This window comes from Mus musculus, chromosome 1 (genome assembly GCF_000001635.26).
Source record: "Mus musculus strain C57BL/6J chromosome 1, GRCm38.p6 C57BL/6J".
In the NCBI taxonomy this organism is placed as follows: Eukaryota; Metazoa; Chordata; class Mammalia; order Rodentia; family Muridae; genus Mus; species Mus musculus.
In genome coordinates this window covers 191,483,853-191,498,704 of record NC_000067.6, presented here as the reverse complement: position 1 = coordinate 191,498,704, position 14,852 = coordinate 191,483,853, and the positions used below count along the sequence as shown (strand labels likewise).

At 47.6% G+C, this 14,852-nt stretch overlaps 1 long non-coding RNA gene across 1 annotated transcript; it reads right to left on the bottom strand.

The window, feature by feature from the left end:
• Positions 1-8,329: 8,329 nt before the first annotated feature.
• On the bottom strand, positions 8,330-11,363 carry Gm32334. The gene is made up of 3 exons (XR_373886.3): positions 11,217-11,363; positions 10,624-10,679; positions 8,330-8,530 (listed from the first exon to the last, which is right to left on the bottom strand). It is a non-coding gene; the product is annotated as a predicted gene, 32334 (long non-coding RNA).
• Positions 11,364-14,852: the final 3,489 nt, after the last annotated feature.

Sequence of the window (14,852 nt, the reverse complement as noted above, 5' to 3'; positions counted from 1 at the left end):
TCGGGGTGAGAGACAGCAAGGTTAGTGGTGACTTCTAAGACAGGTAACGCTGTATTCATCAAGCCACAAGACAGACGGGGGCTTTGGACTTGGTCAGTTAAGTCAGGAAGTCAGCAGCAAGCAGACAAGCCAGTGCCAACCTGGACAGCAAGAGTGGAGGCAGGCCAAGCGAGTTCAAGAACCTGGGCGTTGGTAGGAGTGGAAACTGAAGGAACACATAGGAGCCTGAAGGAGCAGAAGAGCAAGCTTCATCCGTGGCAGCTTCCTGCCCCACCCAAGCAGTGAGAGCTGACTCAGTCCGGCGGAGGCCCTTGAACAGTGAATGTACTTGGGAGCGGGGACACAGCTCTGAGGGCACCCAGTTTACAGACACCACCGAAACCCAGTGTGAGCTGGGACAGTTAATCCAACAAGCCGTTGTTGTAGCAGACAAGAGCTGAGTGCAGCAGCCACACATTGGGCAGCTCACACTTACACGTGATTGTGCATGGAACACAGCTATGTTCTATCAATGAAGATAGAGCTGGCCAGGGAGATGGCTCAGCAGGTAAAGGAAAGAGACTTGTCTTGCAAGCTTAAGTGACCTTAGTTTAGTCCCTGGAACCCATACAAAGGTGTGCAGAACTGACTCCAACCACATGTCCACTATCCTGGTATGTGCTTCCCCACAATAATAATAAATATAACATTAAAAAAATACAACTGTTAGCCAGGTGGTGAGGTGCACACCTTTAACCCCAGCTCTAAGGAGGCAGAGGCGGAGGCGGAGGCGGAGGCGGAGGCGGAGGCGGAGGCGGAGGTGGAGGCGGAGGCGGAGGTGGAGGCAGAGGGATCTTTGTCAGTTTGAGGCCAGCCTGGTCTACAGAGGGAGCTCCAAAACAGCTAAGGCTATACAGAGAAGCCCTGTCTTAGAAAGCCAAAGCAAGCCAAACAAACAACCAAAAAAAAAAAAAAAAAAAAAAATCTAAAGAACCCTGCCATTCTCAGTGATCCAGTGTGTTAGACAGTTTCTCCGTTTGAAATTTTTTTAAGATTTATTTATTTATTTTATGTATACGAGTACACTGTAACTGTACAGATGGTTGTGAGTCTTCATGTGGTTATTGGGAATTGAATTTTTAGGACCTCTGCTCACTCCTGTTGGCCTTGCTCGCTCAGGCCCAAAGATTTATTTATTTATTATTATATATAAGCACACTGTAGCTGTCTTCAGACACACCAGAAGAGGGTGTCAGATCTCATTACCGGTGGTTGTGAGCCACCGTGTGGTTGCTAGAATTTGAACTCAGGACCTTCAGAAGAGCAGTCAGTACTCTTATCCGCTGAGCCATCTCTCCAGCCCTGAAAAATTTAAATTTGATACTGTGTGTATGGACAATGTGTATTACATAAATGTGTGTCTGCAAAGGTCAGAGGGCAAACTCATGGAACTTTCCCGCATTTTCTGGCCACTTTGCTGGCCCTCTGTTTTTGGCTAAGGACTGTGAGGCTCAGAGAAGGCCAGCAGCTCGCTCATGCACAGAATCAGCAGCAGTAGGTCCAGGTTGCAATCTCCCTCTCACTGTCTGAAGCCCACTCTTCTGAACGCTGCTCCATAAAAATGGAAAGTGTTTAACCCCAGCACTCAGGAGGCAGAGGCAGGCAGAGCTCCAAGTTCAAGGTCAACCTGGTCTACAGAGTGAGTTCCAGGACAGCCAGGGCAACACCGAGAAACCCTGCCTCTAAAACAAACAAACAAACAAACAAACAAACAAAAGCAAAACCCAGAAACTGTCTGTTCCCAGCCTGCCACAGGCCTTAAGGGAGCAGTCAGCAAATGTTGGCTGAATGGGTGACTCATCTGAAGCAACTTTAGTTCTTATGCTCCTGTCTGTGCCCTTTTGTTAGATTTTGACTTCACTGCTTAAACCCATGGGAGAAGTCTATTTCCTTCCTTCCAAACTGAACTTGAAATAGGACAGTTTTATGTTTCTGATTTTGCTTAATTCCCAAACTATGAACTCCTGAGACAGGGATTTTACCCAGCAACACCTTAGCCTAATAAAGCTAAATATTGAATACTAGTGATATTAAGCATTCAAAATCTGGAAGCATGAACAAATGAGAGGCAAACTGCCTGATCAGTCATTCTTCTTTTCCTTGGTGTGACTGGATTCCTGACAATAGCAACTTAAGGAGGACGGAGGCTCCCAGTTCCAAGGTGCATAGCTCAGGACAGGCATGGCCCCAAGAGATCAAGGAGGCTGGTCTCATTGTAACCACAGAAGCAAGCAGAGAAGGGAGTGTGGGTGCTTAGCTTGCTTTTTCTTTGTTCTTCAGGTTGGGACCCCAGCTCGAGGTGTGGTGTTGCCTACATTTGGGATATGTCCTCTCTCTTCAGTTAAAGATTCCTAGAAACACCCTCATGGGAGCACATGGAGGTCTGTTTCTACGGTGATTATGTAATTTACTTATTTTTATTTTACGTACATTTGTGTTGAAGGTATGTCTGTGTGAGGGTGTAAGACCCCTGGAGCAGGAGTTACTGACAATTGTAAGCTGCATTGTAGCGTGTCGTCAAGTTGCCAATGATGGTAAATCCACTTTGGCTGTGCTGTATAGATGGTGTGAGGAGGTGACAAAGTCGTCTGGGCTGGGCTGGACGCGGCTGGTTAATTCTTTTCTGCATTAGTGCAGCGCTTGGCTTGTTTGATGCTCTTCCAGGGGCTAGAGATGTAGCTCAATCAGTAGAGTGCTTATCTAACATGCATGAAGCTCTAGGCTCAGTCCCTAGCACCACATAAACTAGGCACGGTGCACACACCCATAGTCCAGGACTTACATGTAATATAAGAACAGTGAGGCAGAATCAGGAGTTCAAGGACAGCCTGAGACCCTCTCTCAAAAAAATTTTTTTCTGAATAACAACTTTTTTTTTTTTTACATTTAGTTATTTTATGTGGATGTGGGTATGTGGGCCACAGCACTCATGTGGCCAAAGAACAACTCGCAAGAGTCCATTCTGTTTCTCCCATGTGGGTTCTGGGGATTGATCTCAGAACATCAGGTTGGCAGCAAGCCCCCTTCTTGGCTGAGCCATGCTACGGCCCTTGCTGTAGTTTCAATAATAAAGCCCTATCCATTCTGTGTAGTTCTAGTGCCTGGAGAGAGATTACTACATTCTGGGGACCCTCCAAATCCAAGGAATGTCATTATGTCTACCCAGTGTTCATGTCTCCAGAGAATACACATTTCAGTTCCAAGAAACCGCACCAAATAAACACCGTTGTAAACACAGCCACAAAGGAACGGAAGCAAACCAAACCACCCTAAGGGAGGCCTGAGTCCTCACAGCGGGTCAAGAGCATTTCTAAACAAACACAAAAGGAATCAATCGCACCTGCTCCAGAGCCTGCCAAAAGAATAGAAAGCAAATCCAAGAAAGTCAGACTGGCGCCCAGAGCACCCACTAGGGCCAAGCAGGAAGCTTGCTGAGGGAGGAGAGGCCAGATTAGCAGGTGTGTGTGGGGGCACCCCAACTGCATGCCCCATGGGAGGCACACTCAGGTGGGTTACATAATCGCCTGGCTTTTATTGAGTGATCACAAGCACAGGACATATCGGCCACTCGCTCCCTTCGGTTGCTAAGGGACAGGCTGGTAATCAAGTGTTAAGTTGTCCGTGTAGATGAGAAAAGGGTGTCAATACAGTCCTTGGAGCGAGGGCAGGGCGTTCAGAGGTTAGCAGCTGAGTATCTGCCCCATCCCTTCTGTTAAGCAGAAGGGCTCTGCAGCCATGGGGGGTTGGGGGGGGGAGGTTCAAGCTTTCTGAGTCATCTCAGACTTACTGAAAAATCTGTATTTTATGTTGATTTTTGACATCTGCATTAAAAATATTAGTTTTTTTTTTTAATGCACTTTGAATTCACACTTGGGATGGATCATCAAAGAAAATGCAAGTGCAGAAGAATCCAGGACCTCCTGGTGATTTATCACCCAAATTGCTGTCACTGGATCCCTGTTCTCCTGGGTCCCACAGGCAAAGTTTGGAACCCAGATCTCTGGGTCTGTGAAGTCAGTGTTCCCCTGAACTGTCTTCAACCTTTGAATCTGGGACAGTCCTCAAATGCTTTGTGTTAACTCCACCCCTTTGTCTTCTGTGCCATAACACCGAATGCCTTGCCACCCTAGGAATGTAGCCAAAAGGAGCCAGCGGCCTGCATTTGGGACTCAGAACAAATACCAGCAGTCACAGCATCCCACAGAGCTCTGGAGGTGCTGAGAAACCTGCACATAGACTTGTTGTCTGCTTTCTACTAGCAGAACAATGTTGGCCCAGGCAGAAGAGGATTCAGGGATATGAAGGCTAAGGTGTCTTGAATGTGGATCTAAGACAGACCTGATGGCTCCCAGAGTCTGAATCTTATTCCTGAATCTTCCTTCTTCAGCCTCAAGGCCCAGCACCACCATCCTGATCTCTGAACTCTGGTGTTGACCACAGGAAAACGCCTTTGCTTGTTCTTGGCAACCCTCCACCACACAAGGACAAAAATAGGTCAGTGCACCTCTCCCAAGCTCTTTGCTTTCACTGATGAGAAACAAACGCCCGTTTGGTTTACTTTCCCTTCCAACATTCAGGAAACCTCTCGACTGAGAGATTGGGGTTGGGGGTTAGTGAAGCCAAGAGTTTTAAGTTTTGAAACCTAAACCATTTGACAGGTCCCACAAAGTACTGAAAGCCAAGAGCTCTGTGGTCCAGTCAACACTCTTGCACATTGTGTCTTAGTCACTAAACATAGCTCAGCGTTTATTTATTCCGGTATCTTAGATGCAAACAGAGGAACAACAGCGAGGTAGGTTTGTGCGTCACGCAAGAGAGAACTCTCTAATGGAGCCTTCCATCCAGGGAAGAGAGAGCCCTTGGAAGTGGGAGATACTTCCCTTCTGATGATACTAACGAGCTCTTAGCTGTACTGTTAGTGTGAGTGTGGGGTGGGGTGACCTTTCTGCTATCTTTAAGCCCTTGACTCTGTGGCTCTGTGGTCTTTATCTCCATGAGCACTGAGGTCTGGGCTGGCTGGTTATGGTAAAGTGTGCTGACTCAGGAAAAGCAGATTCAAGATCACAGCTAGTCGGGTTGTGAGGAATACTTATGAGGTCCTGTGGCCACATGCAAATCCTAGAAATATTTCTGAATGTTTCCATCATGGAGAATCCAGGAAATCAGACTTCTCGTTGGAAACGCTGAAGCTTATGTTGGATCGTGTGCACACTCCTAAGTCTCCTCACTCAGAACTCTCCTGAGTTGGGTTGTTCCAATAAGCTGGGCATTTCAGAACTGTTTATTCTCCATCCTCAAGTAAATGTCATTTAGAATCTTAAACTGGAGGCATCTGAGACTGAGACTCTGCTGCCATGTCTGCTCTCTCCACACCCCTCCGTTCCATCCATACTCCTGTCTGCTACACACACACACACACACACACACACACACACACACACACACACCTCTATTCCATCAGTGACAGCCCTAGTCCTTGGGCCAAACCTTGAAGTCACATGTGACTTTCCCCTTCACAACTTATAGCCAAACTGCCAGAAATCCCTGTTGGCTCTACTATCAGTTTACACCCAGAATCTGTTTCCAGCTTCATGTTCTCCCAGGCTAGCCATCATTTTCTGTCACCAAGACTCTTGCCACAATCTTCCAAGCCACCTCTCAGTTTCCATCCTCCAGAGGAAGCAGTGGAGATGTTCTGGATGATGACAGTGCTTCCATGTAGCTAGACACTTGCCAAAGCTCACAGAGTACATTTAGACTGGCAAGAACCATATTTAAGCTGTATTGTGACAAAGTTAATTAAAATTAGTATTTGTTTAAGACTATGAAAAAAAATGCTTTCCCATTTCATTCAGAGTAAAACCCAAAGATCTTGCGGTGGCATTTAAGGTCCTATGTAATGAATCACAAACACACACACACACACACACACACACACACACTCACACTCACACAAGCACACATACACACATACTCACAGACAGACATACATAGACATCCTTATACAGCCAGATGTACAAACACACATACTCACACACATGCACACACACAGACACACATATACATACACAGATACACACTCACACACACAGAGACTCTCTCACACATCCCCTTCAACCCTTAACCCTCAACCCTCTGACCACTTGCTCAGTCCTTTCCTTTTGACTTTCTCTGTTCTAGCAGCACTGACCTCCCCACTGTGACCCAACAGACACAAGTGCTCACTTCAGGGTCTAAGTGCTCTTTACAGGGTCTTAGTGCTCCCTGCAGGGTCTTGGTGTTCCTTGCAGGGTCTAAGTGCTCTTTGCAGGGTCTTGGTGCTCCTTGCAGGATCTTGGTGCTCCTTGCAGGGTTTTGGTGCTCCTTGCAGGGTCTTGGTGCTCCTTGCAGGGTTTTGGTGCTCTTTGCAGGGTCTTGGTGCTCTTTGCAGGGTCTTGGTGCTCTTTGCAGGGTCTTGGTGCTCCTTGCAGGGTCTTGGTGCTCCTTGCAGGGTCTTGGCACTCTTTGCAAGGGTCTTGATGTTCTCTGCAGGGTCTTGGTGCTCCCTGCAGGATTCTGGTGCTCCCCTCAGGGCCTTAGTGTTCCCTGCAGGGTCTTGTCCATGTTGCTCCTTCTTACTATATATGCATGACTTTTTTCTCTTCACCTTCAAATATCTTTTCAATTGTTCTTTATATATAAGAAGTTGGATTGATTTTTAAATTACATTTATTTATTTCTTTTAGTGTGTGTGTGCACATGTGCATGCATTGAAGTCAAAACACAAATGATGAGAGTTGTTTCTCTCCTTCCACCAAGTGGGGCCAGAGATTGGCCTCAGGTGCTCAGGCTTGGTGGCAAGCACCTTTCCTCACTGAGTCATCTCAACAGACCCTCAATTGTCGGCTTTGTAGTAAGGCTTTTCTGGACCATCCTGTTTATCCAGCCTGCCTTCTAGTAGAAGCAATAAACAGCTATATTTAGTGCAATCGTCAGCACAGTTGGGTTTAAGCCCATTGTTTTGCTACTTATTTTCAATATATCCTATCTTTTCTCCATTTCCTTTGACCTCTTCTTCTGCTTTCTTCTATGTGAAGCAAAACAAGAGGTTTTTAACTCTCCGTTTTGCCTTTTATTGGCTGGTTAGCTTTTCAAAGTCGTGGTTGTCTCGGTAGTTTCCCTAGAAATTTGAATATGCTTTGGAACTTACCAATGATATTTCTTAAAATATGATTATAGCATTCCACATATAAAGAAAGAAACATTAGTCTACCCATCCTTCCTGCCTTCCTGGCTTTTGTGCTATCATCATGGTGCCTTAGTGTAATCCCTACATGTGGTATGAACCCTGCACGTTGTTGCTAACTTTTGGTTATTTCAAATTTGTCCTTTCTGTGGAAAGCACATAGCCTTCTCTTCTTACTCTCTGTAACCCCGACAATAAGAGGATTGTCTGTATTTCTCTCAGCATATTCACACATTTGCTCAAGCCTCTTGTCAGAAGCCAATACCTTGTCCACCCTGGAGCTGTCCCTGGTCTCACTGCCCTGTGACCACCACCAGTAACACCAGGAATGACTCTTTGCTTCAGTGATCCCACAGACCCTGCTGGAGTCAGCGATGAAGACCTAAAGGGGGTTCCATGTCCTTGGCATAGAAGCAGAAGGCCTGGGAAGGTGGACCCAAGGCTAGCAATCTGCTTAGCAGGTGTCACAGGAAGGGGGTGAGTGTGGCTCCTGAGGATGTCCAAGGATGTGCCCTGGCTATCAGGCAGCATGCTGAATTCAAATGACAGGAGGCCTGCCAAACTGAAAATCAAAGAATCGTTAATTCAGTGATTAAGCTATCTGGAGGGCCCAGCCATTTCCAAATACCTGGCCAAATCTCTGATTATATCTGCACATGAAACAGACTGCATGAGACCCCGTCCCACTGTGCCGTCCTTTGTCAAGTGTGTCACACCCGGGAGGATTGCCATTAAGCAGACATTTTCCAAACGGGAATTACAGGTGTTTCCCCTCCAGTAAATTAGAGTGCTCAGAGCTTTGGTGCAGGAAGCACGTGTGTACTATGCAGCCCAAGGATAATGCTGGCCCCTAGTCAACCGTCATCAGGAAGCCAGGCTCCAGGCAAGCCCTGTGTCCCAAAATGACTCTGTCAGGGTGAGGCAAGACGGAGCCTTCTCAAGTTTCTGAGCAGGTACCATGGAGTTCTAATAAACCCATTGGAAATTGGGTAATTTAGCACTTAAACAAGTTAACAGAGAAGCCTAAGCTAGGCCTGCCAGCCCTGGTGACATTTCTGTACGTGTAAGGAGAAGTGGAAGTCACCTGAGAAGCAAATGAGGGAAGCCATCAGCATGCCAAGTCCACTCGACAGAACCTTGCATGCATTCGAGGTGATGTCCGCTGGGGACCAGGGCTCTGGGCAACCACCTGGAAGTACAGCTGTGTGCTGGCGTCCTCCTCTCTCCCCTGTGAGGATTGTGCACACCACCCTGTGCACACAGTACCTGTGATAAATGACAATGGTCAGTCACACTCTTCTTCAGCCATCTCTGCTCTACACCTACAAGTGAGTGGGTGCTGCTTTTCTTCCCAGTCAATAAAGCTGCTCTGTCCAAGCTGACTGCCCCAAACTGGACTTGTATCTCTTCCTTCCTTCCACATACCTACATACAAACATACATGCACACATGCATGCATGCATGCATACATACACACATACATACAAACATACATACATACATACATACATACATACATATACATATGTCTCCCCAGCTTGTCACCCTCAATCCTTAAATTAGATCCCCTCCCCATTTTTACAAGAGTAAAGCACTACATTAAATATGTGGAGGCTGGAGTAACAGTTCAGCAAATGAGAGCACTGGCTGCTCTAGCAAAAGACTGGGTTCAACGCTGGAGAGATGGCTCAGTGGTTAAGAGCACTGACTGCTCTTCCGAAGGTCCTGAGTTCAATTCCCAGCAGCCACATGGTGGCTCACAACCATCTGATGCCCTCTTCTGGTGTGTCTGAAGACAACTACAGTGTACTCATATAAATTAAAAAAAAAAAAAAAGGTTGGGTTCAACCCCCAGAGCCCATATGATGCCTCACAATTATCTGTGACTCTAATTCCAGAGGATCTGGCCTCCAAGAGCACCAGGCACATAGGTGGTGCACATACATACATGCAGGAAAAACAAACACACAAAATAAAAAATGAATGTCTTTAAGCATATGGAAATGATTACAGAAACGTCTACAGCATTCTCTATAATGATGAAAGGAAGTGGAGCTTTGTGTGATCGAGCCCTGACAGCTCCCCCCAAAGCCAGTTTGAGGTGCTCTGGGAAAGTCTCTGCTGCCTTTGTGTTTTCCATAGTCTGAGGATGCGACAGGAAGATGTGTTTGATCTTGGTCTTCCCAGAATCCATAAGTAGAAGAAGGCCGCCCCCAACCTTAGAGATCACACAGTATGCTGTTTCAATAGCACACACCCTCCCCATGTCCTTCCACCAGACTGTGCTAATGTCCTTAGTGTGGAATACAGTGCCTAGGATGTGGTGACAGCTGTTAAGGGAGCGACTGACTGAAAGGGATATGTGTTCCATGCTGGGCTCACAGAGGTGTGGTGACATGTGCTTGTGATCCAGCATTCAGGAGGCTGAGGCAAGGTGCAAGGCCAGACTAGAACACAGAGTGATTTCAAGGATGGCCTAAGAGGCATGGCCTGCCTCAAAAAGAAAGAAAAGAAAAGAGAGAAGAGAAGAGAAAGGAAGGGAAGGGAAGGGAAGGGGAAAGGGAAAGGGAAAGGGAAAGGGAAAGGGAAAGGGAAAGGGAAAGGGAAAGGGAAAGGGAAAGGGAAAGGGAAAGGAAAAGGAAAAGGAAAAGGAAAAGGAAAAGGAAAAGGAAAAGGGAAGGGAAAAGGAAAAGGGAAGGGAAAAGGAAAAGGAAAAGGAAAAGGAAAGAGGACTTGGGAGATGGCTTAGTCAGCCAAGTGCTGAGTTCAGTCCCCACAACCCATGTTTAGAAGCTGGGCATGGTGTGTATGCCTGTAACTTCAACATTAGAGACAGAGGCAGGAGGACCCATCCCTGGGGCTTGCTTGCCACTCACCCCAGCTCACCTGACAATGACAGACAACCCCACCCCCCAAAAAAATTGTGTGGGGAGGATTTAAGAGTATCTGAGAAATGACACCATGATTTTCCTCTGTACCACGTGAGCATGCCTGGGTATATGTGTACACACACACACACACACACACACACAAACACACACACACACACACACACACACACACTTGTATATAGAGCTTATGTGTGTGAGCATATATCAACAGCATTCTGGGAATTCTTTTGTCTGCTTCATCATTTTTCTAGCTTCCAGACGTCTCTGTGATAAATGTGTATTTTCTAATAGGGCATTAAAGACTCACACAGCTGGCTTCCACTTTCCTCAGTTAATTTGTGAGGTAGCAGGTATACTCAGCCACGCTCGCTTGGTACAGGTGTTTTGGGGGCCTAGGGTCCACAGCAGTTGTTAGCTACTGAAGGCATTGGTGGTTCCACTTAGAGAAGTATCTCCTGGCAGGCTCACCTGATAATCTTGTCCGGGTCTTTGTCTCCTAAGTGGGACACTCAGCTCCAGGTCCCCTGTGGATTCCAAGTGGCTAGTATGAGGTTTACGCTTAGGAATTCTTTGTGGAATGAGTGAGCCAGGGCCTCCCTGGAACTCACTGAGTGTGTATGAACACAGTTGATAGAATCAGTCGGGGCTGAGTGGTTATACTTCCATTAAGAAAGTGAAGTTGAAACCAGGTGGTGGTGCACACCTTTGATGCCAGCACGCGGGAGGCAGAGGCAGGTGAATCTCCAACCAGGCCAGCCTGATCTACAGGACAGCCAGGGAGGGCTACAGTTCTTGCAAATGCTGGGACGGCAATGCAGGACACCACACTTTTTCCCTTGTTCCCTGGTTACCCAGCACACACAGAGACAAGGGGGAAGTAGTGATGGAGACAGAGGCAGGAGATGCGTCACAGAAGAAGGTAAGGGGAGCGTGCCCTCCCCCCAGACAGAGGGAGGGAGCATCAGAGGAGATAGTGCCTTCTGACACCTTAGCCCTCCCACCCAGGGACCCAGCGGAAACGCTCAGGGCGTGAAGCTGAGATTTAACTCATGAATACTCACAGACTCACAGGGCCGTCCCACTGTCATGGGGAATGGTGGCTTCCCAAAGGCATGCCTTTGTCTGGGTCCTTGGGAGCACAAGTGTTATGTGGTATCGGCTTCCTGTCTCCTCGGTTCTGGTCTCCACAGGTTGAAGGTTCTGTTCTCTCACAGTGGCTGAGATGATGATGGGCTTGTTCCTGTACACAGGCAGAAGAGTTAAGAGAGAACTTGAGGGCTAGAGAACCATTTCTCTTTCGTTGTACCAAAGTGTTTTACATAACGTTCGTGGCACAGGTGACTTGGAGGCCACAGCGTCCAGTATCTTATATCCTATTCCCTGTGTGCTCCCAGATCTTCCTTATCTTTCTCTTGGTGCATTGGAAGAGATAGGAAGAGCAATTGTGTCTTTTAAAGGAGCAACACGGGCCCTAAAATGCTCTGCTGCAAGACAAACAGGCAGGCTCCTCACACCAAGTCCTTTCTGAAAGCTTTCTGCAGGCCATCCAGGAACTTTGTGCCCCAGGCTCAGTGAGGTCAAAGCGTCTCAAGCCCTTTGACCTTGTGACCCAGCGAGATTGCTGCAGGGACTGAGTGGTCGGAGGAGAAGCAGCAAGCCCGGAGGCCTGCAGAGATGCTGTCTAGATGGCTAGGAAGACAGCCCAATTCATATCTGCTTAATTAACCGGCCAGTAAGCAGCTGACAGGCAAAAGCAGCTTCAAATACCCACCCACCCCCAGTGCATCATGGGCTTTTACAGTCACAGGTCTGTTTGATCCTAACCACAGCCCTTTGAGAGGGGCTCTAGTCTCCCCATTGTACAGATGAGCTCACTGAGACTCAACAAGATTAAAGGGAAAGAACTGGAGCCCAACCTTCCTGCCTGATGTTCTTCTTTTGTTGGGCACGTTTACAATCTAATAGAAATGTTCTTGTCTAAGAACATTCACAGATAATCCTGAAAAGTGAGAATGTAAATGAAAATCTCTGTGCTAGAAACTTTAATCAGGAGATCGGAACTCATATTTCTCCTTCTGGGGTTATTTTAACATATAATCCCATTTCAGGATTGCTAAAAATAAAGAAAACAACAAACAAACAAACAACAACGACAACAACAAACCAAAACAAAGAAAAACCCCACCATCCAGTACTGAGGATTAGGGTATAGGATAGGCACTGAGTCTTAACCTATGGAACCGGGTCTTCTCAATGTAGAATCAAAGACCCTGTGGGATCCCAGGAGCCAGCAAGCTACCTCAGAAGACATGGTCAAAAGTGGCACAGGCTAGACCCCAAGTCTTTGTGGCAAATGAACTCAAGCAATGGGCTCTTAGTAAGGCCTCCAGCTTGCTCTGGTGAACCAGGGAATTCACCTGACAAAGGTGTCTCCCTGTGAGCTGCATCATACGCAAGACACACTCTCCTCACCACACACGTGCCCATGACACACTTCTCCCTCAGTCTCTGTTCATATGTGTGTGTGCATGCACAGAGACACACACAGACACACACATACATAGACATACATAGACACCATACACACACTCAAAGACACATACATTATAGACACACACACCTACAGATACACACACACACATATACACACTCACACACATACACATACAAACACACACACAATACAGACACACATTTACACACACACAGACACACATATACACACCCATAGACACATACACTATACACACACATACACATACAGATATACACATGCATATACACACTCACACACATACTCACAAACACACAATACAGACACACATATACACACTCAAACATATACACATACAAGCACACACACACACAATACAGACACACATTTACACACACACACACAGACACATACGAGTCCCCTAAAGCACCTCCATGATGTCCAGCTTGCCTTCCTAGCTCTTTGTCTTTGACTAGAATGTCCCTGTGTTACAGCAGCCACTGGGAGGTAGCATGTTTTATGCCTTGCACCTCTGTGTGGTCATCTCCAGGGGCCAGGCAGAGCACAGAGATGATGGTGCTAATCACAGCACCTGGAAGGCTAAGTAGCAAATCTCAAGTTCAAGGCCAGCATAGACTGCAAAGCAAACCCTGCCTCAAAAACAAACAGGACCAGGACACGGCTCCCCAGAGGCAGTGTTCTGCACCCATGACCAGAAAAACAGAATCTTCTGGTTCTATCACCAGGGATGTGTTAGCTTTGCTTCCAGGCCTGCATGTGTAGGCCCGCTGTGTGATCCCATGTCTGTAGTGCCAAGGGATGTGGGGCATGACTCTGCTGAGCCCAAGGCAAGCTGCCATCCTGACTCTGGCCCCTGTGCCCTCTGCCACCACCCCAGTCCAATGTCCGTCCCTCCTGGACTAAGCTGGGAGAACACGGGATCCAGAGGCACCTCTGGATTCCCACCTATGCACAGGCTTTGCCCACAGTCCCAGCCTGGGAACCTGTACAGGTGTGCTGCTTGTAGATTGGGCTGGTGACAGTCATCACGCCCTGATGAGGATTAACAAACTCCCTGGGCCTGTTGGATGACTCTGCCTTGGGAAACCATCCAGTGCAGAGCTGGGTCTAGTGCCATATCACAGCATGCTTTGTGATGAGTCAGACCTGGCAAACGTAGCGTTCCCACCACTGAGGCTGGGGACACAGCTTCCCCAGGACCGATGGTTCCTATGGCTTGGCACCTGCTGGCTGCTTTGTAAGTTGGCTTATGCTTTTGGCCAGTGGGCAGGTTAGAGAGCAGTGCACTCCATGTCCACAGTGATCAAATATCCCTGCTCAGACCCTACAGGCCCTGTGATTGATTGTACGGGTGAGGGATGGGTCAACACGTATGGCCATCTTTCTGTGCTGGCCAGAGGCCTGCTGTCCCAGGATCATCAGAGGAGCAAGGGTGGCTGTGCCCTAAAAATATTTAAAGCTGGGATTTAACCTTTTCTCCCCACAAGTGGGGTGAGGGCCTCCTGAGAGAGGAGAGGACTCAGGGAGCCAGTGCCCTGTTGTGCTCCCTCCATGCATGGTACGAGAGCTTTTATAAAATGGTCCAAGGGACCTCGTCTGTTCCTTCTCTCCTGCGAAGGAGACACAGCTAAAGGGCACCATCTATGACCCATACACGGAAGCCACTTAGTGCCTTGATCTGACTGATTCTCCTCGCCTCCAGAAATGCACAGGTCCTGTTGTTTCTAAGCCATTCAGCCTCTGAATGGATTAAGACAGTGGAAGATAAGAAACTGTGGTAAGATATTTTGAAATCTGTAATATCCTCTGCAGCCATTAGTTATCACTGTGCCCATGATAATTTAGTGAGGCACAGCAGTGTGCACTGGACACTATCTCCACATGGTGAATTCTCCTAGGGTATTAAAGATTGTGTTCTCAGCACCTACAAGGAATATTCAGGTGTGTTCTTATGTCAGTCGGTGTACGGAAATCTCTGGCCCTCTGGGAGCTTTCAAGTGAAGGGGAGAGGGAGCAATCAGAGAGAGGGAAGTATGCCTGCTGCTTTGACCCAGACACTGCCCTGTGCAGAGCCTGCGGAGGGCTCCGGGCTCAACTATCCAGCAAGGTGCAGAGGAGTTTCCAGTGGGCCAAAAGGACTCTCTTCCCCAGGGAGTGTTACAGCCCTTAGGCAACAGATGCT